General features: G+C 37.0%; 1 protein-coding gene across 5 annotated transcripts in view; it reads left to right on the top strand.

Moving 5' to 3' along the window:
* Positions 1-24,047, top strand: part of REPS1 (RALBP1 associated Eps domain containing 1) — an 81,679-nt gene that overhangs the window by 17,336 nt on the left and 40,296 nt on the right. The window lies entirely within an intron of this gene.

Raw genomic sequence — 24,047 nt, 5'->3', positions numbered from 1 at the left:
AAACTCACGAGTTCCTCTACCCTTTAGAAGTATAATTTCTAATTTTTGAACTTGACAATAAGCAGGAAGTGGTAGAGAATCTAAATAAGGGAAGAAAAAATCTAAATAAGGAAATAGGTCAGTAGTTTCTAATTTAATTTGATTGACACTTTGGGAGGAAAAGCATATCATTCTCATGAAATGCCGGGCCCTGACACTAGAGCTATCAGATCTGAATAGTCCTGTCTACCAGCCTTAAAATTACCTACCACTCACCCCCACATCTCACAATCTTGTTTCAGATTATTGTCTTAACATGGACTGTGTGTTCCCACCCACCAAATCTGTTTCTCACAGTTACTTGTTCTTTATCAGCTTCTTTTCATCATGCTACTTTGTTTATCTGCAGTACCCTCCCCCACCTACCATCCTCCCCTTTTTTCAGAACATGAGTTAGCTTTGGTATCTATGGAAATCCAATTTGAACAACCTCACTCTCACTCTGAGACTTTGTCTCCTACCCATAATTTTGTATGTGTTTTGTACTAGGTTGTTTTTTGTTCATTTATGTCATTGTTTAGCTGCTCTTCCAGTAGATTTACCTCTCAATATTTAAGCAAACTGAATAAAATTCAGGTTTCATTTCTTTCATGACCTTGTGATATCTAGAGCAGCAAAAGCACATAGTAGATGTTTAGAGAACATAGCCAGCTTTTAAGGGTAAGGAAGTTGCTTAGCTCTGCTTATTGCTGTGCACTCATAGACGTGTTTGGGATGATGAATTAAGACAAGTCTGGGCTCTTCACCCAGGGAAGTAAAAAGTGGGGGTGGTAAAGCTTGCAGCCTTGGATGTTCCTCTGCCAGCACTATGGGTACTCTCTCTGCCCACCCCAGTCAACGTTCTGGGCACGAGAAGAGAAGAGGAGGAGGTGGCAAGAACGGGAACAAATAGCACAGAATTCTCTGAGATCTGACTTTGGTGCTTTGCTGACTGATGTTGCCAGTTCCCCCTGCCTCCCTTTCAAAACCTACCCCCCCCCCCATTTCTTTTTTTTTTTTATAGCAGAGTGACTGTAAGAAGTTTAATGAGAAACAAAACTAGGAATTTGTGGGCAGGTAAAGAAATAAATTCTGGTCGAGTCTGGATATCCTAGCACTATAGCATATACCTTCTTTAATAAAATGGAATAAAGCACAACTTCTGTCCAGTTCTATTGTACCTGGCTGGAAATGGAAGACCACAGACAGACCCACTTAAAGATGAGGGTGTGAGGCACACTTCACATGACATCACACACAGCCTATTCCCTAGCACAGGCCATTGAAACTTGTATCACAACAGAATGACAGGTTATAGCATTTGTCATGGTCTGTATGAATCTAACAGGAATAATAGAAATTGATGATGTGAAACCTTTGAGACATAAGAGCCTACTGTATTCTCTGCCTCCCTGCAAAAAGCTAAGGATTTAATAGCCAGAGGAAGGGAGTTTGTGGTTGGCTTTTCTGTTACTGCCCACAGTTTTAAACCCCTAGAATTATAAATCTTTTACTTTCTTCATCATATTTCTGCAAATTCCCCCTAAGACTAGATTCTAGAGTGAATCTAAACTTTGTGTTCCTCATTTGTGTGTAACAAATGGCCAAAATAGCATTGTCATAGTTACTAATTGTACTGTATCATGGCTATTTTCTACATAGTGCTCTTTTTTTGCTTCCTCTTTTCATTTGACCCTGCACACCCATGGAGCTGCCTTCCCTATTTTTCTTTTTCCTTTTACTGCCAAATAACATATGACCCAGATTTCTTCTTCACTGCCTGTATACTCTCCTCAACCACTAGTAATCTAACTTTTGTACTACTTCCACTCTCCTTTCCTTTTAAAAAGGGATATTCTTTTTTCTTTTTCTTTTTTTTTAAGAGGGGGAGCAGCAGGGGGGAAGGAGAGAGAATCTTAAGCAGGCTCTGTGCCTAGTGTGCATGGAGCTGACCTGGGGCTTGACTCGGGGCTTGATCTCAAGACCCTGAGATCATGACCTGAGCTAAAATCGAGTCAGCTGCCCAACTGACTGTGCCACCCAGGTACCCCTAAGAAAGGATATTCTTAAAGTTTGCTTTTATCCTAGTCACCAAATTCTTAGGGCTTACCCTGTTTTACCATTTCACTTACAAGTGACACTGAATTACTTCTTGGTAGATATTCTTTTTTTTTTTTTTGCTTACCATTATCCTAAATTACTGTTACTTTATGTCTTTAGCTTCCTGTCTTCATACTGTGTCTCTTTCTCTTGTTCAGAATTATCTTTGACTCCTCCTTTCCTTATGTCCAACCTGTGAGATTCTTCAGATTTTCTCTTTAGATATCAGCTTATCATTCTTTTCTGTCTTTTCCATTATGCACTTGAGCTCTTAACCAGCATGTTGCTCAACACTGCAGTAGCCTCTGAATTTTTTTGTTTTTGTTTTTGTTTTGTTTTGTTTTTTAGCCTCTGAATTCTTAACTAGGTTTTCTGTAATTGTTGAAGAATAGATAATGAATTTCTAAAAAATTATAGGACATTCTTCAAAAATGCTTGGTAAAAATTAGTCACATTCAGAGCCCTCACCATTGGGTTCTGTCCAGTTTGCTACCTAGCCACCACTACAATCTCTGTTTTGATCTGTTGGTAGCACTCCCCTTACTCTGCCCAGCCCCCACAATTAGAATGCCCATCTTGTTTAGACTTAGCAAAACCTGTCTATTCTTTAAGTTCCAGACCAGGCTTCCTTTTTTTTTTTTTTCTAATAATATTTTCAACCCATAGTAGTCCCTCTGTAATTCTTACCAGTATCAAGTCCTAATTATGTAGCGTCTGTTATGAGCCAGGTGTTGAGCTCTTTGGCATATAACTAATTTTAAATTTAGAGAACAGGCATTATTTCTGTTTTATAGCTGAGAAACCTGGGGCTTTAGAGGTTATATGCTTAATAGGAGCTGGGATTCAAATCCAGCTCCCATTTGGTGACAAAACTTTGTATTCAAGATAACCATTCTGATGTGTAAAATTACAGCTTTATATCATGGCTTATCTTTTTCAATTATGTGTTGTGTTTACAACTAGGTCAGAAGTTCTTGAGAGCAGGGGATGTGTGTTAGAACATTGTGTGCTTCTAAGGGTCTACTATGTACTTTGAACACTGTATGGAGTACTTCAGAGGAGAACATTTTGATGAGGTGTTCCTATAGTGCTACTAATTACAATAACCAGTCTGCCTTCTTTTTGTGTTAGAGCATTCTCTAAAATGTGAGTGTAAAGAAAGACTGGTGGCGTGGCTGCATATTTGGTTTAAGGAAGGCGGTAGAAAACTTTTTTTTCCTAAAGTGGGGGATATGTACCCAAGAAGATGTGAAAGCACAGTAAGAAAGCTGTTCCCTTTTCAGTGGTTTCCCAGGTCTGATTAAGGAGAAATTTCAGCTTGGAACTAGTAAGTTTTTATCACCTTCCTAACAGGTTACTCTTTTTTTTTTTTTTTTAATTTTTATTTATTTATGATAGTCACAGAGAGAGAGAGAGAGGCAGAGACACAGGCAGAGGGAGAAGCAGGCTCCATGCACTGGGAGCCCGACGTGGGATTCGATCCCGGGTCTCCAGGATCGCGCCCTGGGCCAAAGGCAGGCGCCAAACCGCTGCGCCACCCAGGGATACCCTAACAGGTATACTCTTACAGGCAGGCCTAGATGGAGCCACAAGGATATTTTGCAGACAATGGTATTTAGATGAAATTAGATAGCAGTTTTGTTTTCCTGGAACTTATATTGTTTCTGTTATTTTCTGTTTATTTCAAGTGATACTTAAATTTTTATTTATGGTGTGATATTTTAAACTAGTGTATTAAGGGGCACCTGGGTGGCTCAGCTGTTGAGTGTGTCTGACTTCTGCTCAGGGCGTGATCCCAGAGTTCTGGGATCCAGTTCCACGTCGGGCTCCCTGCAGGGAGCCTGCTTCTCCCTCTGCCTGTGTCTCTGCCTCTCTCTCTCTCTCTCTCTCTCTCTCTCTCTGTGTCTCTCATAAATAAATAAATAAAATCTTTTAAAAAAATTAGTGTATTAAGGGGCACCTGTGTGGATTGGTTGGTTAGGTGTCCGATTCTTGGTTTGGGCTCAGGTAAATGATCTCAGGGCTCCATGTTTAGCATGGAGTCTGCTTAAGGATTCTCTCTCTTCTCACCCTTTGCCCCTCCCTCTGCTTACACTCCCTTTAAAATGAATAAATCTTTTGAAAAAAATGTATTAACGTTTTTTAAGTATCATGGTGTAAGAGATAAAAATTAAGAACTTAACAGCAGAAGAAGCTCATAGACATGGTAGAGTCTGTGAAAGTGGTGTACAGATGCCTCAAGTTTGGGAGACAGTGACTTAGTGGAGCAAGCCAGACTGCAGTTTCTCAAAGCTAGATTCATATTTTGGTCCTGCTGATTTTTAGTCTGTGATCTTGGGCAAGAACTTTCTCTTTGGCTATTTCGATTTGTAAGATGAATATAACAATACCTACTTTTTTAGGGTTGTTTGAGGTTCTTTGATATCCTCAATTTTGTTATTTTGTTTAGTATTTGTTTTCTCATTTAGTCAGCTAAAAATCTTTGATAGAATTTTAAAGACATAGTTTAATTCTTAAGACTTCTTACTTTGAAGCAAGTATTTTATTGTGGGCCTTGGTTTCTCTGGGCATTAGTTTTTTTCATCTGTATATTGGGAATAATATAGCACTTGCCTCATAGGATTGTTTTGAGGACTAAATTAATTCATAAAATACCCAGAGCAGAGCCTGGTACTTGGGAGTAGTGCTAGATAACTGTTGTCTACTACTGTTTTTATTTCCTTAGGAAGGATGTAGCATCTTGGAAGATCCTGAAAACTTTCCTTTGTCCTTATCTGACTTGAGTATGGAAGGTATTTTTTGATATTTGTATATGTTTGTTAAACACCTGTTGAGTAGAAAGCATTGTCACACTGGACCATGGTACATAGGAAAGGGAGAATAAGGTCTTCAGCAAAACCTCCCCGAGATACCTATACCCTAAAATTAGTGCAGCATGCAGTTAAACTCAACAAAAGACTTACTAAACCTCAAAGATCTGAGGGGACAAATGTTCAGTCATTGTGAATTTCTGTATGTTACAGCATTTTTCTAATTAAGTAAAATGTCACAGAGCATTTGATAATTTTATTTATAATTTATCACCATTTCTTTATGGTAATGTCATGGGTTCATATTAGTTTCATGGTATATTTGCTACTGTTCTGCTTTTTTTATTTTTATCTATTTTATAAAATACACCTGGTTTTAAGACAAGCAGCATTTTTTTAATTCTGTGGGTTAGTTATGTTCCTAAGATGTTGGTTATAAAACAGATGTGGTAAGCCAAATCATTCCCCTAATTTTTTTTATTTTTTTTTCCCCTTTTTTTCTTGAGTAATTTGATTGACACATTTCTGATAGAGGGGAAAATTGACCCTACGACATAATACAAAATTAGAGTGCGGAAAGTTTTCATTATCAAATATTTAATCGAAAAATATAATAAAGCACTGATTTAAAAATTAAAATATTGATGCTTGAATTTCACACCAGGTGTTGTTCCTTTGGAGCTAGGTTTACAGAACAAGGTTTTGGCAAGTCACTTAATTATTTCCACTTAAATGCCCCATTCAAGCAGTAAATTTATTAATTCCTTATATTTTTGTTCATCATAACTCATATTTAAATATACGTTTGTGGCATTTTTTAAAGGTGGCACATAACTAGTAATCTTTGGTACTTTGGCAGAAAATAGATTTTTAAAAATTAGATGTTTTCAGAGAGTAGTTTGTGTTTTAATTATAGACTTGATACGAAATTTGTATTCAGAGAAATGATGTTTGCACTAGAAGAGATCTTAGAGTAGAATCCACCCCATTCTTTGATCTTGGAGGAAGCTTGAGATATATTATGCAACTTAGCTCTTTTCACATAACAGGCAGTTATCAAAACTTGATTCTGTGGCCTACCTGCCAAAAAAACAGAAACTCTTGTTTCATGATGTAACATAGTAAAGCTCTGGTATAATTCACCTTATTATGTGACTTTACCACTGGGCAGACATTATCCTTTATACAATAATGTAGTGGTTAAGAGCATGGGTTTCTTTCCATGTTCTGTCAGCTTGCTGTGTGTCCTTGAGCAAGCTTCCCCGGATGTCAGTTTTCTCATCTGTAAAACTGTACCTACTCATACTCCTAGAGTTAGGAGGATGATTATATTGGTTCATGTGTTACTGAGCTTGGATGGGTACCTGATATATACATATATACACTATTAATGTTAGCTTATCATAATCATCATTATTGTCATCATCCTTATGCAGTAACAACCTGCAATAGCCTGTAGCACAGGGTAGAGCATTATCCTGAGTGCAGTGAATGATTTCTGTTTATCAAAGTAACAGCAAGTTTGCAGGCCCATGTTTGCTGATGCCTGACCAGTGGCAAAGAAGAACATACACCAGAGTTATATCACAGAGGCTTAACTGTGTTCACAGACTGCAGACACTTCAGAGCTCCACTCTTATTCTGAAGAATAATGGGCCCCCAGTCTTCCCAGGAAGAGAGCAGTAGTAAAAGAGTGCTGTAGGTAAGAGCATCCTGTGGAGTCCTCAGCTTCTCCACTTAGTTTAATCTTTCAGTGCTTTAGTTTTCTCATGTAAAATAGGGATAAAGAATGAATGAGCTAATTTGTAAAGTTCTTAGAATGATACCTGGCCCAGAGTGTTTAAATGTCTAACTTTTATTATTATTTGTTAAATTTGATAAATCAGGAGTTGCTGTAGCTCTAGAATCATCCATTAGGCCTCCGTGTAAGAAAACAGGGTTTTGATTACTAGTACCAATTCCTGAAAAATATTACTCCTTAATTAAAAATTAATATTTAGTATTAATAGTTATATATGAGTATATATATTTTATAATATGTATTATATATTAAGTATATTATATACTTAATACTATAGTATCAAGGCATATAGTTAGGAAGTGTTGGCTTTTTCTGTCATTTTATGCATCTTACCAGTTAAATGAGATCATTTATTTTTAAAGGTATTTTAGAAGGGTAGTTACAAGTCTGGGTTTGCTTGAGACAATCTCATGCCTGTTGTCTAGGTATAATAGTACCCCTTTTACTCTTGCAAATGTCCTAGGTTGGGTGTACATTTTATGGTTACTCTAAGTACTCTAAGTTTACTGGCTGGATTTATTTTACAAGACAGTCTGCATACCTCAATAATATTTTCTAAAGGCTCATGCAACTATTTTAAGCTTAAGTTTTAGATGGTTTATATTTTAAAAACTCCTTTTGCATTTTTGTTGTTTTTCTTCTTTAGTCTGTATTGTGGTATTTTTTTTAAGTTTTTTTTGTTGATGTAGAAAATACAAAATATTATTATTATTATTTTTTTTTTTTACAAAATATTATTTTAATTGGGAATTTGGGACTTGAACTACCAGTGAACTTTATAGGCAGTCATACTGTTTTTCATATCAGAGCCCTTATGTATAGAGGCTGTCAGAAGTGTTTTATTTGTTTAGATAACTAATGACTGTGATACTGATTATAACCTGTAAAATATTTATTGGTCTGTATGTACTACTCTTATCGTAGTAGACTGTTAACAGTATAACATACAACAGTTGACTATTATGGCCCAAAGCAAGTGAAATTTATAGTTAAAGAATTAGGAGTCAGATATTGCCAAAAGGAATCTCTTTTATTACCTATACTATCCAGAAGTTTAAATTAAGAACTCCATAAAGTTTAAAAATCTCGGGTGCCTGGGTGGCTCAATCTGTTAAGTCCCCAACTCTTGATTTCAGCTTGGGTCATGGACTCAGGGTTGCGAGATTGAGCCCGGTGCATGGAGCCTGCGTAAGATTCTCTCCCTCTCCCTCTGCCCCTCTACCTCCCTGTCTCTTCCTCTCTTAAAAAAAAAAATATATATATATATATACACATATATATATATATATATTTTTTTTTTAAATCTATTTCAGTCCTCTTTTTGTGTTGACTACTTAACACATTCTTTACAATTCCTTGCTTTAGCAAGTAGAACAGTAACTGCCTTCCAAATATTAGTAAGCTTCTAGGTGCTATAGCAGTAGTCTGTTATAGTGTGTTCTTTGGATAGATTTCTGTGATAATATTAGTAGGTGAAAAAACATATGTTTAAACTTTTTCTACAGGAAAGTTATAGGAGACATTTGGAGTGGGTTTTTTTGTATTGAAAAGGACACCTTTTGGAAATGTAGAAAGGAGATTAATATTTATCCATTACTTATCTGATATTTCAGTGCCTAATTTTTTATAAGGGCTCAAGAAAAGGCTGATACACTTCCTATTTTTGAGATGATGTAAAATATATGCCATTGCCAGCACAGCAATATGTAGACAATTTTTTATTTTACCTAAGGACATACTGTTGGGAAAAGACTGGGCAAACTCATCCTTAAGACTGTGGCTGAAATATGAAATGGAAGTTATACAAGTGACAGAAAAGAATAAGAGAATGCCTATTTACTTACAGAATAAAGTAAAGTCATAGTACGAGAAAGCAAAGCAGCAGTGTGGTCTCGAACCTTACTTAGATTTGAAATCAAAGAGCATTTGAGTTGTATAGGCAGACCAATAGTACTGAGGATTTTGGAGAAGAAGGTAATATATTGAAAGGGAGATGAGGTATTTGCTCTAACATGACTGCTAAGTATCTCAAAAAGTTTGGTAAGATTGCATTTCACTTTAGTCCTAAATTTCCTAGGAAATTAACAGTGGAGCTGGCCACAAAGTGATAGCCAAAATCATTTAGGAATGCAAACATGCTTCATGAGTGTAGTAATAGATATGAGTTACTCACTTGTTAGTGGCACTGGCTACTTATTTAAATTGCCTTTATAACAAAGGAAAATACTAGAGATTAGTGTGTCCACATAATTTGTAAATAAACATATTCTGTGTGGACAGCAGTGCTTAAAAAGAAGTTAAGTCCTACTGGAATGACTGTACTTTGATGTATGCCCCTGTCTTCTTTGCCATTGGCTTTTTTACCTTTTCTGCTTGCCACAATATACTGTAGTGGTGAAGGGTATGTGCAGATGTGCCTGGATCATGTGTAATCCAAATTACCTTACACAAAGCAAACAGTGTTTACTATTAGAGAATATTTAACTCTTAAAGAGTTTTTCTAATCAGAAAGATTTAATTCTCTTCCTCTCTCTCTCTCTCTCTCTCTCTCTCTCTCACACACACACACACACACAAAAGATTTAATTCAAATAAAGGCTAACAGAATGAATTTGGTAAATCAAGAGGGTGTGGGCACCATGAGGGAGCAGTTCCCTTCAACACTAAGTACAGAGTACAGTGCTAGATCTTGCTAGTATGACTAAGTCATAATCTCTGCCCCCAAGGATCTTTTTTTTTTTTTTTTAATTTTTTTTTTATTTATTTATGATAGTCACAGATTGAGAGAGAGAGGCAGAGACACAGGCAGAGGGAGAAGCAGACTCCATGCACCGGGAGCCCGACGTGGGATTCGATCCCGGGTCTCCAGGATCGCGCCCTGGGCCAAAGGCAGGCGCCAAACCACTGCGCCACCCAGGGATCCCCTGCCCCCAAGGATCTTAGTAGAGGGAGTATCAGAAGTGTGTGGTTGACACACATAATGATGCAGATAACTCAAGTAATTCAGATGGTAGAAGCTGGAGTAGAAATACAAAGACAAAAGTCATTCACTTACAGATTAGTAGGAAGAATGGAGAATGTTACAGGAAGGAGGAGGCTCTTAAGGTGCTTGTGAAGGAAAGGGTATAATTTTAATAGGCAGACCTACATGATGTGGTGAGAGAAACCCAAAGCTTGGAGAGAGGGTAGTCCAGTCTAGATTGGCCAAAGGAAGACTGGAAAATAATTTTGGGGGTATATTATGGAGAGTCTTAAAAGCTGGACTTAGAAGTTTGTTCTTTTAAATATAATGAACATTATTTGGAGCTGTGTTTTAGGATTGTTAATCCAGTAGCCTTGTGTATGGTAGTGGACAGAGACTACAGCAAAGTTGATTTAAAAAAAAAAAAATTCTTTCATTTATTCTCCCAGCCAACAAACATACTGATACTTGTACATCAGGAATTGTTCTAGGTGCTGGGAATATAAGAGGTTGCCTTCTTGGAGATGTTGACAATAAGTAAACAGTAGGGTGCTCTAGAAAGGTCTCTGAGATTAAGACACTTGAGCTGAGACCTGGCTGGCAGAAGAAGCCAGCCAAGAAAAAATCTGTGGAGAAAACCTACAGAGGAAAAAAAAAAAAAAAGAAAAAGAAAACCTACAGAGGGCACAGCAAGTGCAAAGTCCTTGAAGCAGGAGCAGTCTTGATTTACTGAAAGAAAGGAGGAAGAGGTATTTTAGAATTCATGTATTACTGATACTGTGGGAATATGTAAGAACTGTACCTGACAGACCAGTGAAGGATGGGATCACACATTTCCTTAGAATTAATTTCTCTTGGTTACTCTTCAATTGTCTCAGTACCTTGAGTCACTTTGCCAGATAACAAGATCTTATATAAAACCATTATATAATGATTCATTAATGGCCTGAGAATAATTTTTTTCTGTGCATTCAGAATCTTAGATAGCTTAAAGCACTCTAGGACCATTATATAAGCAGGGCAAGTTGATATATAATAATGCCTGAATGGATGAATATCTTTCATGAAATTTGGTCTCACTTTTTTTCTGCCCTGCTTGCTAGGGGACCCGAAGGGACATTATTGCAGGTTTGCTATTTATTTTATGCCATTTTTCTAGTATTAACTATAGAACACCCTTGGGGGCAGAACATGTAAATACATGGTCCACATATTTTAGTTAGTCAGTATATGTTTTAAAAATTATTTTGAATCCATGTTAGCATCTGAAAATGAGAACGTATCCTAGAAAATTCCGGATTTCCATCTTTAGAAAAATCTGAAGATGGCATCATTTGGCAGATACTCTTTTGTAATAGCGGTTAGCTAGAGCGTCCTAGCAGTTTCCTTCACACCTGCTCTCCTTAGTTCACTATCTCCCCCCATCTGGCCAGCTTCACTAATTTATGGTACTGGCTTGCACCTGTAAGACAGTATGTTTTCAGTGGCTGTTCTAGGGCAAGGAATAGAGAGCATCGGCATCAAAGCAAGAGGTCCTCCTGTCACTGTTGTCTTTTTTTTCCTCTGTAGCAGAAGAGGGTATATGCTCTGTAATGGCATTTCCCAAAGTTTGGTTTGCAGCCCCCTAGTGTGTGAGGTCAAAATTATTTGCAAACTAATAGCTGGTTTTTGCCCTTTTTTTCTGTGTTGACATTTGCATTGGTAGTTCAGAGTAGTGGCAGGTAAAACTACTGGTCCTTGGTACAGATCAGTACATTTACCAAACTTTACTAGTATTATGTTCTTTACTGCTACAGTAGAGAAGCCGGTTTCACTTAATGTTCAGTGTATAGAAAAAAATTAATTCTATTAAATCTTAACCCTTGAGCATATGTTTTTTTAGTATTTTGTGTGAGGAAATGTAAGTGTGCATAAAGCACTTCTGCATACTAAAATATGATTGTCTTGAGGGAAAGTAATTTTTTTGAAAAAGATTTTATTTATTTATTCATGAGACAGAGAGAGAGAGAGAGAGAGAGAGAGAGAGAAAGAGAGAAAGGCAGAGACGCAGGCTCCATGCAGGGAGCCCGACATGGGACTCGATCCTGGGTCTCCAGAATCAGGCCCTGGGCTGAAGGTGGCGCTAAACCACTGAGCCACCCAGGCTGCCGCAAGGGAAAGTACTTTTATTTGAATTGTGAACCATATTTTTTTTTCATGAAACACCACTTCTTGAAGGAACAACTAGCTACCTTGGAGATTGGGCAGATATTTGGTTGCAAATGAAGACAGTGTGCCTGTCGTGTAAAAAACTGATGCTTTTTATTACAAATGATGAAATTCAAGCTTTCTGGCAAAAATTAGGATTTCAACAAACTTTGTCTACAACTATGTGCTTGATTATTGCTTCCCAATATTTAATGGCTTTTCTGATGAAATCGGTGGTGTTAGCTTTTGATTTAAAAAATATTGTATAAATGAAATGTGTCAACATTTGGAAGATCTACATAACCAGAACTAATAGTCTACACATGACCAATGGAGGATGCAGTGCGCTTGGTACACCAGTGCATTTTAATGGTATGCAAAAATATGTGGCTTTGGATTCTATATTGCAACTGTATTTTAAGCATTTACCATTTGTTGAGTTTCAGGTTAGTATCAAAACATAAAATCAGAATTATCTGACAAGGCTATATTAAATCACCTTCTGTTTTCCAGTACATATCCCTGTGAAGTAAGAGTGTTCTCTTATATTTGAAACAAATATATTTGTTGACATATTGCAATGAATCAAATATTAGAGGGGTAGGAGACTCTTAGCTTAAACTATACATTAAGGAAAATTTGCATGCATATAAAACAATGTACTCTTTTCGCTCATTTTGGTTTTGTTTTTAATGTAAGCTCTCTGCCCCAGGATCATGAGTCATATGCTCTAAGACTGAGCCAGCCAGGCACCCCTTTACGCAATTTTTAAAATTTTGGAGAATAGTTATTTTCATAAAATTTTACATCACATATAATAAAATTTTTATTTTTTTATTTTTAAATGAATTTATAGATACATATTCTTAATTTTTAAAGAATTAAATTCTAATATGGTAAATATAAACCACAAAAACAAAAGCTTTGGGGGAGTCCTCAGTACTTTATTTAAAAATATTTTATTTTTCTCAATAACTTTTTAAAGTATGTATAAGGGATCCTGAGACCAAAAAATGTGAAAATCACAGCTCTAGGTCCACAGCACTGATTCCCAAAGTTTCTTATACCAAGCATCTGCTCTACCACTACTTCTAAAGCATTTTAATAGTCTCTGAATCAGAAAGAGGTTTATTTCTAGGCTACAGGATTTTTTTTTTTTTTTTTTTTTTTGGTGCCTCTTATGGTCTAAAACTGCATTGTGTAGTCTCCACAGGAAATAGAATATCTCTTAATTTACTCAACCGCAGAGTCTTTAGCTTGACTTGTGTTCTTTGGAATACATTTTGAAACTACTGCTCCATAAGTATGCCAGTGTTAAGAGTTGTGTTTAGCTGTGCTTTGGAGACAGCTGGGAACAAGAGCTTTGGACTTAGACTAATAAAGCTTTGAATCCTGGCTCTGCCACTTATTAGCCTCAGTGTCCTTTCCTATTAACTGGGGATAATGGTAGCCAACATTAGAGAATTGTTCTGATCATTAAGTATGATAACAAGTAAACAGCCTTCCTAATCATAGGTACTAAGTATAATTGTTCCCTACTTTCTTTTAATTTCTCTGGTAAATGTGAATCTTCATTATAAATACTCTCATGTCACTAAAGCTAATGAGTCAGAGAGGTGTAGGGACTAGTCTAACAAGTTAGTAAATCAAGAAAAATGACACTGATTGGTCTACATGTATACACTACAATGCTACCAAGGTGCCTGGGCTTTTAAGCCAGCAAATACATAGCTTTGCCACCGATTCATTCCCATTTAATCTTCCATTTTAAAAATGAAAGCAAAAAAATAAATAAATAAAATTAAAATAAAATAAAATAAATAAAAATGAAAGCAATGGTGGATTCACCTCATTTTTAACCTGATAATGACTATAAAGGGAGGGTTTTTTTTTTTTCCTTAAAGATGTTATTTATTTGAGAGAGAGAATACCAGCAGGGGTAGGGGTAGAGGGAGAAGCAGATTCCCTGCTGAACAGGGAGCCTAATGCGGGACTCGATCCCAGGACTCCCAGGATCATGACCTGAGTGGAAGGCAGACCTTAACTGACTGAGCTATCCAAGTGCCCTAAAGGGAGGATCTTATTTTCTATTGTATTTTGTTGTGCAATTGACCCTTGAACGGTATGGATTTGAATTTAGTGGGTTCACTTACATGCAGATTTTTTTCAATAAATATGGGCACAGTACTGTAAATTTATTTTTTCTTCCTCATGATTTTCTTAATAACATTTCCTTTCTCTAGCTTACTTCATTGTAAAAATACAAAGTATAATATATTTAACATACAAAATATATGTTAATCGACTTTGTTATTGGTAAGGCTTCTGGTCAACAGATTTTTAATTAAGTTTTTGGGAAGTCACAAGTTTATGTATTTTTGACTGAATAGGGGTTTGTCTCCCCTAATTCCTGTGTTGCTCAGGAGTCAACTGTATTAAACATTTCATAAAATTTCATCTTGGGGAGAATATAGACAGCTTGCTACGATTCTTCTCCATATCATACAGTTTCAGTATAGTCCTCATTTCATTTTTCTGAATTCTTATATTGTAATTCAGCTCATGAATTCAAGCTCAAATGTGTAATTTGGCATCTAACCTTTTCTTATTTCAGATAAGAAACAACTGTACAGTGTTGCTAGCATCCTGTACCTCATGTCCTGAACCTAGGATTAAAGAACCTTGCTTACACATTTAAACTACTCTTTCATTGTCAGTGTATTCTAGGCACTCTGGGCTATAAGACATGCGTTAGAGGTTAGTGAGGGTACTTGCCCTGAGGAAGCCAACATTATCCTGGGAAAAGGACAATGTACAACATGTCTTGGTGGAAAATTAAAGGCATAGTTTTGAATTACAGCTCTCCCTTTTGGGCCCTCTGGCCTTAGTTACTTGGCCAGCCTGATTCTTCCTTCATAAAATGATAATACCAATTCTTCCACATTATTTTTAGGATTAGATGGGAACACTTTGAGTAATTGGGATTGTGCTTAGCATTATGTATTTTCAATAAATGTTAATCCCTCTCCCCTACCAACAAATGTACCACGACCATTTGTATATCTGGAAGAAAAAATAATAATAATTTGTTCTTTGGTGAGCTCTTTGAGTTACTATTAAAGAACTATTTATTCTTGTTTTTATACAGTTTTAAAAGGTTCTATTTCTAAACCATGGTGGGCAAGGCAGAAGGGGTCAGCAAGTAGAAAGACTGCTGATAGAGTAAAAGAGCTTGGCAACAACGGAAAAGTCACAAATCATTAAAAAAAAAAAAAAAACAACTCTGTCAATAGTGTTAGTCTATTAGGCGAAGAAAAACATTTCACTTTTTCTTAGGGGCTTTCAATGTATAACTGCAATATAGTACAGTGTACTAGTTTGTTTGTAAAATCTGTATTATTGGGATGCCTGGGTGGCTCGGTTAAGCATCTGCCTTCAGCTCAGGTCATGATCTCAGGGTCCTGAGATGAAGCCCCACATCGGGCTCCCTGCTTAGTAGGGAGTAGTCTCCTTCACTCCCTCTGCCTCTCCCTCAGTTGTGCATGCGCGTGCCCCCCCCCCTCTTCCTCTCTCTCTTAAGTAGATAAATAAAACCTTTGGAAAAAAATCTATATTGTTGAAACTAAGAGTGTGCTATTATTACATCTTTCAAAAATACATACTTTCGGTTTTCATCAAAATAATATCTGCAGGGCAGCCTGGGTAGCTCAGCAGTTTAGCGCGACGCCTTCAGCCCAGGGCGTGATCCTGGCGACCCGGGTTCTAGTCCCATGTTGGGCTGCTTCTCCCTCTGCCTGTGTCTCTGCCTCTCTCTTTCTCTGTTTCTCTCATTAATAAATAAAGTCTTTAAAAATAATAATATCTGCATATGATTTAAAAAATCAGGGATTGTAAGGGTTTTCTAAACAGAGCAACAATTTCCTCTCCTTCCCCTGTCCTGTACTTCATCTGGGTTTCAAGGAGGTTGATGTGGATGGGTTTTGCTTCCAGTAAGTTGTGATTCTCTGTATCTGCCTTCTGTTGGTCTCCAGTTCCGGTGGCAGCAGTTTGCTCTGTGATCTGCCCAACTTTTCTTACAGATCTAAGAAGAGTTCTTGGTTTTTCAGTTTGTTCAGCTTTTTGCTTTAAGAAAGAGTATTGGCTTCTACTTCTTAAGTACTAGACCAAAAACCAGAAGTCCATGACTTTTTCCCTTCAGCTTTCTTATCATTCTTTGAACTTGTTAGTTACACTTTTACGTATTTAATGTTGAGAACATTTGCACCTTGTTCTAAAACCATAATTCTTAATTAATATGTTCCGACTTCAGATGGAATCTAAAAGTTGAAAACCAAAGTGTGTTTACGTTATGAAGATATAAATATTTTTACTGCAGATCCAGTTCTATGATATAGTACTGTGATTATTCTCATGCAGCTTTCCCTCACTAAACTTTCTCAGTTGCCTTTTTTTTTTTTTTTTAAAACCCTAGGACCTTTGCCTTTGTATCCATTCCTTCCCCTTTATTTTTTCTGAAATCTTCCTGGAACTTTCTGTCATTTTGCTCTAATATGGACTAGCTGCTCCTCGGGTCAGTTACATAGTTGTCATCCTGCAGCCTCATTTCCCTTTTTCTTGGTGCATATCTGCTTTTTCTTGGATGTTCTGTCTCTAAATTTTGCTGAATAACATCCTTAAATATTTTCTCAAGGGAGATTTTATAGGAGGTAAACTTTTTATACTTCTGCATCCACTAAAAGTGTCTGTTCTTTCCATCATCTTGATGCTAGTTTGGATACAGAATGCTAGGTTGAAAATAATATTTTCTTAGAACCTTGATGGTATTGCTTTATTGTTTTCTGATTCAGTGTTACTGATGAGAAGTCTGATTCCAGTTCAGTTAATATTTCTTCTTAGTGATCAGTACCTCTCTCCCTTATCCACTTCCCTTACGCATATTCTGGATGCTCTTAGGATCTTTGTTTTATCTTTGCTACTCTGAAATTCCACAGTAATGTGTTCAGGAATTCTTTAACCCATTGTATTGAGCCCTCAATAGACTCTCTCAATCTGAAAGATATCTTAACTTTAGATTTGGGGAAAATCTCTTACTCTATTTTCTCTGCCTTTTTTGTATAACTCATTTTAAGAAACATTTTGTCCTTCCAAATTAATTCTCTGTTTTTCTCTCATTTCCTAACCCACCTTGTCCCTTCCTACTTCTGGAGAAATTTTTGTCTATCTTCTAGTATTTCTTTTGAACTTTGTGTATTTTCAGACATCTTGTTCTTTGGTTGTTCCTTTTTCATAGTATCCTGTTCTTGTTTTATGGATGCATTACTGTCTTAAATTTGTCAGAGAATGCTCACTAGAGTTTGGGGTGTGTGTGTGTGTGTGTGTGTGTGTGTGTGTGTGTGTTGTTGTTTTAAAGATTTTATGTGATTAATTTTTTTTAAGATTTTATTTATTCATGAGAGACACACAGAGAGAGAGAGAGGCAGAGACACAGGCAGAGGGAGAAGCAGGCTCCATGCAGGGAACCCGATGTGGGATTCGATCCCGGGTCTCCAGGATCGCGCCCTGGGCCAAAGGCAGGCACCAAACCGCTGTGCCACCCAGGGATCCCCTTATGTGATTAATTTGACAGAGAGGGAGCACAAGCAGGGGGAGCAACAGACAGAGGGAGAGGGAGAAGCAAGTTCCCCACCGAGCAGGGAGCCGTACAGGGCTCTGTTCCAGGGTCCTGGCCTCCTGACCTGAGCTGAAGGCAGACCCTTAACCAACTGAACTACATAGGTGCTCCTCACTGGAGTATTTTTAAGTGCTCTCTCTTTCCTGAATTACATTTTTCCCTCAGAGTTGTTTTCCTCTTTTTAAATTTCACAGTTTTCTTCCATTATGTAGGTTTTCCTCAGTTGTTTGTTGATGTTTGGTAACTTGTCTATATTTAAGGCAACAGTAGAATAACTGAGCTCTGTGTTCTTGCGTTAGCTCTTCAAAAGGCAGCCTTATTTTGGGAGGACTGGGTCAGATGCTGACTTGTAGTGGATTGCTAAATACTAGAAACAGGAGCTTTTCTCTAGGGCAACAACCTCTGTCCATATCAGCTGATCTAGTACTTCCCTACATTTCATTCTTTAGATATATAACTTCCAGCTTTTTGTTTGTTTATATTTGGAGGGTAAAGTCTGGTTGCTAATATTCTGTGAGCAGCTGTAGAGATATGGATCTTCATCTCTGTCCCAATTTCACTTAGTCATACCTGGCATTTCTGGGTGAGTCCCTGGATTTTGCAGGACAAATTAGTTCTCCTCCATAGGTATTCTTGGCACTGTTTCTTCCACCTACTTTATTAGACATGAATCCATGTGCTTTCTGATTGCTAACATTTGTTGAGATTTCCTGCCTGCTCATTGTTTCCCCTTCTCTCCTATTTATTTTTGTGGATATATATTCCCTTACTGTCATTTTAATAAGATTCTTGAAAGGAGAGGAGGTAATTTCCTGTACTCAGTGTATTTTTTTAAGAACTTCAAAACACTTAAAAAGTCTTGAAAGCATCCTATATTTTAGAAGACTTTTCATAATGATAATAATAAAATCCACTTTGGCACTTAAAGAATTAACTCTTGGCTGTTGGGAGAATGTAGTTTTTAAGGATGACTTAGTCTCTGGAGTCTGAATAAAATACATTATGATCACAGGTAAAAGTAATAATAATTCTATCTTGAATGAGACACTTTTGCGTTTTACAATTAAATACAATTTCATTGACTCCTGATAACCATCATAAGAGGTAGTATATTATGTTCCCCAGTTTTCATAGAAGGAGACTAAGACAATAGTAAAGTGATATAACTTGCTCAAGTACTATGTAAATGATACAGAATGACTCCCTAACCATGTTGATCTCTATAGGTATTAAAATGAACTATAATCTAGTTTATCTTTTCTTCCTGGAAGTTAGTGACCTTTTGATAAGTATTATGGAATAGTGCATTCAGGAAAAAAGTCAACACTGACTTATTTAGGATTGATATCCTCATGAAGCCAATAAAATTAATGAAAACTTTTGGCCTTTTTCTATCCTGTGTCCGATCATGTAGCCATAATTCTGTGCTGGTCTGTAAGTCATTCCATTTTTGGAGTGCTTGACTATATTATATTTTAAAGTGTATTCCATTTCTAGAAATTTGTCGTACAGTTCTACAAGTGCACAAAGATAATACACAGGAATGTCTATGGCATTATTTTTAATAGAAAGCTAGGAAAATCTAAGGGTCCATCAGTAGGGGACTGGTTAGTTTGTAATACGTATATCCATGCATGGAATGCTATGTAAAAAAATGAAAGAGACTTATGCTAATATAAAAAGATCTTCAAGTAATATGTGAAAAAGTCGTATACAGTATGACCCTGTATGTGTAAAAAATATGTGTGCTCATATGTTTGTATACACGTGGAAAAAATGGGAAGTACATATGAAAAGAATTGTTACCTCTGATGGGGATTGTAGGAACTTTGAATTCCATATCCTTAGGTACTTATTTTACTACAAACATGTAAGTTTTAATGGTTTTCAGTAGCTGTTGTTAGTATACCAGCAACACTAGCTGGCCCTGGATGTCCTAGGTGAGTAATAGTCTAATGAAGAGGTCTGGGAATCTGGATCCTAACAAGGGCTTTTGTGATTTTCAATATTAGGCAACTGCACAAGCATGCTCACAAATGTGTGTAATTTAGGCCAAGGGGAAGTTGCCATAGAGAGGCAGTTGAAAGAGTGGGACTGCTTTGAATAATGCTGAACTAATAGTAAATTTCCAAATTTGAGATGAGAAATGATTTCCTAGGAAATTATCATTTTAGAGATCGACAACCTAGTTTATTCAAGAAACAGACCCATCTGAGATCATACTCAGCACGTGTCATAGGTGAATTCTTCCAAATCTTTATGGAACAGATAGTTCCAAATCTATTTAAAGTATTTCAGAGCAGAGAGGAAAAAAAAGTAAAACTTGTTAGTTGTGTTTACAAAGCCAACATAGTGCTACTTCCAAACCTTTTAGATACAAGGGTTTTGGGGTTTTGGGTTTTTTGTGTTTTGGGGGGCCTAATCATTTTATGATTCTGTTTAAAATGTTGTAAATCTTATTTGAAACAGTAATAGACACCATGACTAAATGGAATTCATTTTACAGATCAAAGGATGGTTTAATGTTAGGAACTCTGTTAATGGAATTCTTAATAGACCAAGGAGAAAAATTATGATCTTTTACTTTTCTGCCCAAAAGTGCACACAATAAAATTAACATCTATTTGTTGTTTTTGAAAACAGAAAATCCCAAAGAAAACTCTTAGACCAGTGGAACTAGTTGTTTTTTCTTTCTCTTTAAAAAAATCTATTCTTTCTTTCTTCCTTTTCCCTCCCCTCTCCTTCCCTCCCCTCCCTCCTTCCTTCCTAGTGAGCCCATGAGGAAGGGAGAGGGAGAGAGAATCTTAAGCAACCCCCCTCCCCCAGCACAAAGCCGGATGTGAGGCTTCATGACCTGCAGTGAAATCAAGAGTTAGATATTTAACTGACTACTACCCAGGCACTCTGTAGCTGAATAGTTTCTTAACATAACGGTGGTGTTGCAGAGTGTTACTAGCCCAGATCATGCTTAACCACTAGAAGTGGTTTCATTAAAGTTAGGAAAAAGATTAAAAATAAATTGCCATTCCAATTAAAATCTCAATTTCTTTTGACAAATAATTGTAAAGATTATTTGGTGGAATAATAATATGAGAGTAGTCCAGAAAATTGTAAACAAGAAAAAAACATTGAAGTCTGGGCTAATAATCTGTCAGACATTCATTCATTCATTTAAAAAAAAGATCTTATTTATTTATTTACTTGAGAGAGAGTGCACTTGCTAGCGTGAGGTGGGGAGGAGCAGAGGGAGAGGGAGAAGCAGAGCCTGACAATACAGGCCAACCCCAGGGCCAGGAAATCAAGATCTGAGAAGGCCTGCCTTAACCAACTGAGCCACCTGAGTGCTCCTCTATCACGTATTTAAATATTATAAAGCTAAAGTAAGAAATAGCTATATGAAACTCTGTAACACAGGTGGTCAAAATGCTACGTGTAAGTGTATGGGTGACCTTTTTAGGTTACTGGAGAAAAGATGAAAAGGAAACACTCATATTGATAGTGGGAGAATAAATTTCAGTAACCTTTTTGAAAGGCATTTGGCAATAGCAAAAGCATTTTTAAGTTTGTATGTTACAGCTTCTTTCCCTGTCAGCTGCTTTCAAGGACTTGTAGCCTCTCTAATTGGAAAGATAGTCATCAGTGACACATATATGCCTAACTTGCACCACAAAGTGAGTTTTGTAGGTGATGCAGCCAGGATTATAGAGAAATAACAGCAAATATTTTGCTTTGAGTCCTTTTTATCTCCCCTTTGAAAACCTCATTCCTCTTTCCTTACAGGCAGCTTTTAATATATATGTATATATTTAAAAAATTTTTATGTCTGATACAGTAGAAATATAGTATACCTTCTTGCTTTTCTACCCTCCACCCCACCAAAGTGGCCCCTTGGAAAGAGCTTTGGGTTTTGAATCAAAGGACCTGGCTTCTTGAGCAGGTTCTTCCACTCACTAGCTCTGAGAATTAGGAGAAACAAGATTACCCTTCTAAACATACTTTCTTTGAGAGCCAAGCATCCTAACCTGTCTGTCCACTTGCATTCCTCTTGTTTATTCCTTAATCCATTGTAAATGAGATTTTACCCTATCGCATCTCTATTAGTGCTCAAGCAGCAAAAACCTCCTAACTGCAAAATATAGAGTGTTTTCTTTTTTTTAAATTTGGCCCCACTAATTCTCTTGTTTGGAAATTATTTATCAATTTTTGATTAAATAATATTAAATACTTTTGGTAGTAATATAGGCTCATGTAAAGAAAACATAGAAATATCCCTTAATCTCAGTCCCTAGAAGTAATCACTGGCATATTCACTATGATTTATGTGTACATATATCCCAATAAAATTAGAATTTTACTTATGTATACACTGCTTTGTATCTTGCTTTTTGTTTTCATAACATTAATACTGGTAAGCTGTGAGTTTAAATGTTAATGGTTTTCTCATATATAGTTATTTCATAATCAACTGTATCTGTTTTGTTCTTGTGTTTAAGTTTAGATTGCTTCTCATTGTGAACACCTTTGTACATGAATTTGTATGTGCAATAGTGATTTTCTTTAAGTCTTGCTCCCACCTTCTAGAACCTCTTTCCACCGTTGATTTCCTCCTTCTGCTGATACTTTTTCCCACTGCTTCTTTCATAGGCTCCTTTTTACACCTGCCTTTAGGTTTTGGTGTTCTCCAAAGTTCCCTTCACTGCTCTGGGTTTGTAGGCAAGCACTCTCTTGCGCTCTGTCTCTCTCTCTTTCTCTTTTTTAATTGAAGTTCGATTTGCCAACATGTAGTATAAAACCCAGTGCCTGTCACCCAGTTACCCCATCCCCCTGCCCACCTCCTCTTCCACCACCCTTTGTTTGTTTCCCAGAGTTAGGAGTCTCTCATGGTTTGTCTCCCTCTCTAATTTTCCCACTCATTTCCTCTCTTTTCCCTTATAATCCCTTTCTTTATTTCTTATATTCCCCGTATGAGTGAAACCATATGATGATTGTCCTTCTCCTATTGACTTATTTCACTCAGCATGATACCCTCCAGTTCCATCCACGTCGAAGGAAATGATGGGTATTCGTCCTTTCTGATGGCTGAGTAATATTCCATTGTATAAATGTACCACATCTTCTTTATCCATTCATCTGTTGATGGACACCAAGGCTCCTTCCACAGTTTGGCTGTTGTGGATATTGCTGCTAGAAACATCGGGGTGCAGGTGTCCTGCTGTTTCTCTGCATCTGTATCTTTGGGGTAAATCCCCAGTAGTGCATTTGCTGGGTCGTAGGGTAGCTCTATCTTTAATTCTTTGAGGAACCTCTACACAGTTTTCCAGAGTGGCTATACCAGTTCACATTCCACCAACAGAGCAAGAGGGGTTCCCCTTTCTCCACATCCTCTCCAACATTTTTTGTTTCCTGTCTTATTAATTTTTCCCATTCTCACTGGTGTGAGATGGTATCTCATTGTGGTTTTTGATTTGTATTTCCCTGATGGCAAGTGATGTGGAGCATTTTCTCATGTGCTTGTTGGCCATGTCTATGTCTTCCTCTGTGAAATTTCTGTTCATGTCTTCTGCCCATTTCATGATTGGATTATTTGTTTCTTGGGTGTTGAGTTTAATAAGTTCTTTATAGATCTTGAATACTAGCCCTTTATCTGATAGGTCATTTGCAAATATCTTCTTCCATTCTCATTTCCTCCCTCTGCTTCAGTCATCACCTGTTGTCTGCTTCCCGGGTGTGGAACACATCTCCACAGTGTACTTCTTTCTTAACACCCCCTCTGCATTCCTTCCTGTTCCCTGGGCATCTCCTACTGACTGAACCGCATTTAACAAGGATAAATAAACCAACTACCTGTGATTTCCTTGTAGGTCTTCCCTTTATCTAGCGTAGATACAGGGCATATTTTGGATGTTTTAGATTTGTTTTATAAGCAAGAGTATCTAAGATGTGTAATGATCCTTAACAGGGTGCCGAGCAGGCAGACTTTTCTGGAAATCTTGGAAAAGGGCAGTAACCATACAAAATGCCTGTGTGTCTTTCAAGGCTGTGTGACCTTCTTAACTCTTGCCCTCCTTTTCATCCTAAAGGTCCCTAATGTGAACCTTCCTTCCTCTTTATCCTCCTTGCCCTTTTAAATTTACACTGAAGTGATGCCCCTTAGTGGCAGAATCAGGAACTTTCTCCGTTGCTGATCAATCACAAAAAATGACTGCTGTCTTCTCATGTGTGTAAACAAATGGTTACTGTGATTGTGATACATTGCTTACTGGTTGTTGGTGCTTTTTTTTCAATTCTATTAAGTACTTCTGACTTACTACCATAACATCTGGGTACCCTAATCTTTGAGTGTTTTGGGAAAAAGAAAATAGACAAATATGTTCCCTTTCTATAGAAATTGTTATCTTTTGAGGTGAGACAACGATACTTAGTGTTTATTTTAAGATTATCATCTCTGGACAGTAGATATTACTCCAGCTTTTGGAGTTGTAATTTAATCTTATAACT

The sequence above is a fragment of the Vulpes lagopus genome, chromosome 2 (assembly GCF_018345385.1).
Source record: "Vulpes lagopus strain Blue_001 chromosome 2, ASM1834538v1, whole genome shotgun sequence".
NCBI lineage: Eukaryota > Metazoa > Chordata > Mammalia > Carnivora > Canidae > Vulpes > Vulpes lagopus.
This window is presented reverse-complemented; position numbering and strand designations above follow the sequence as displayed.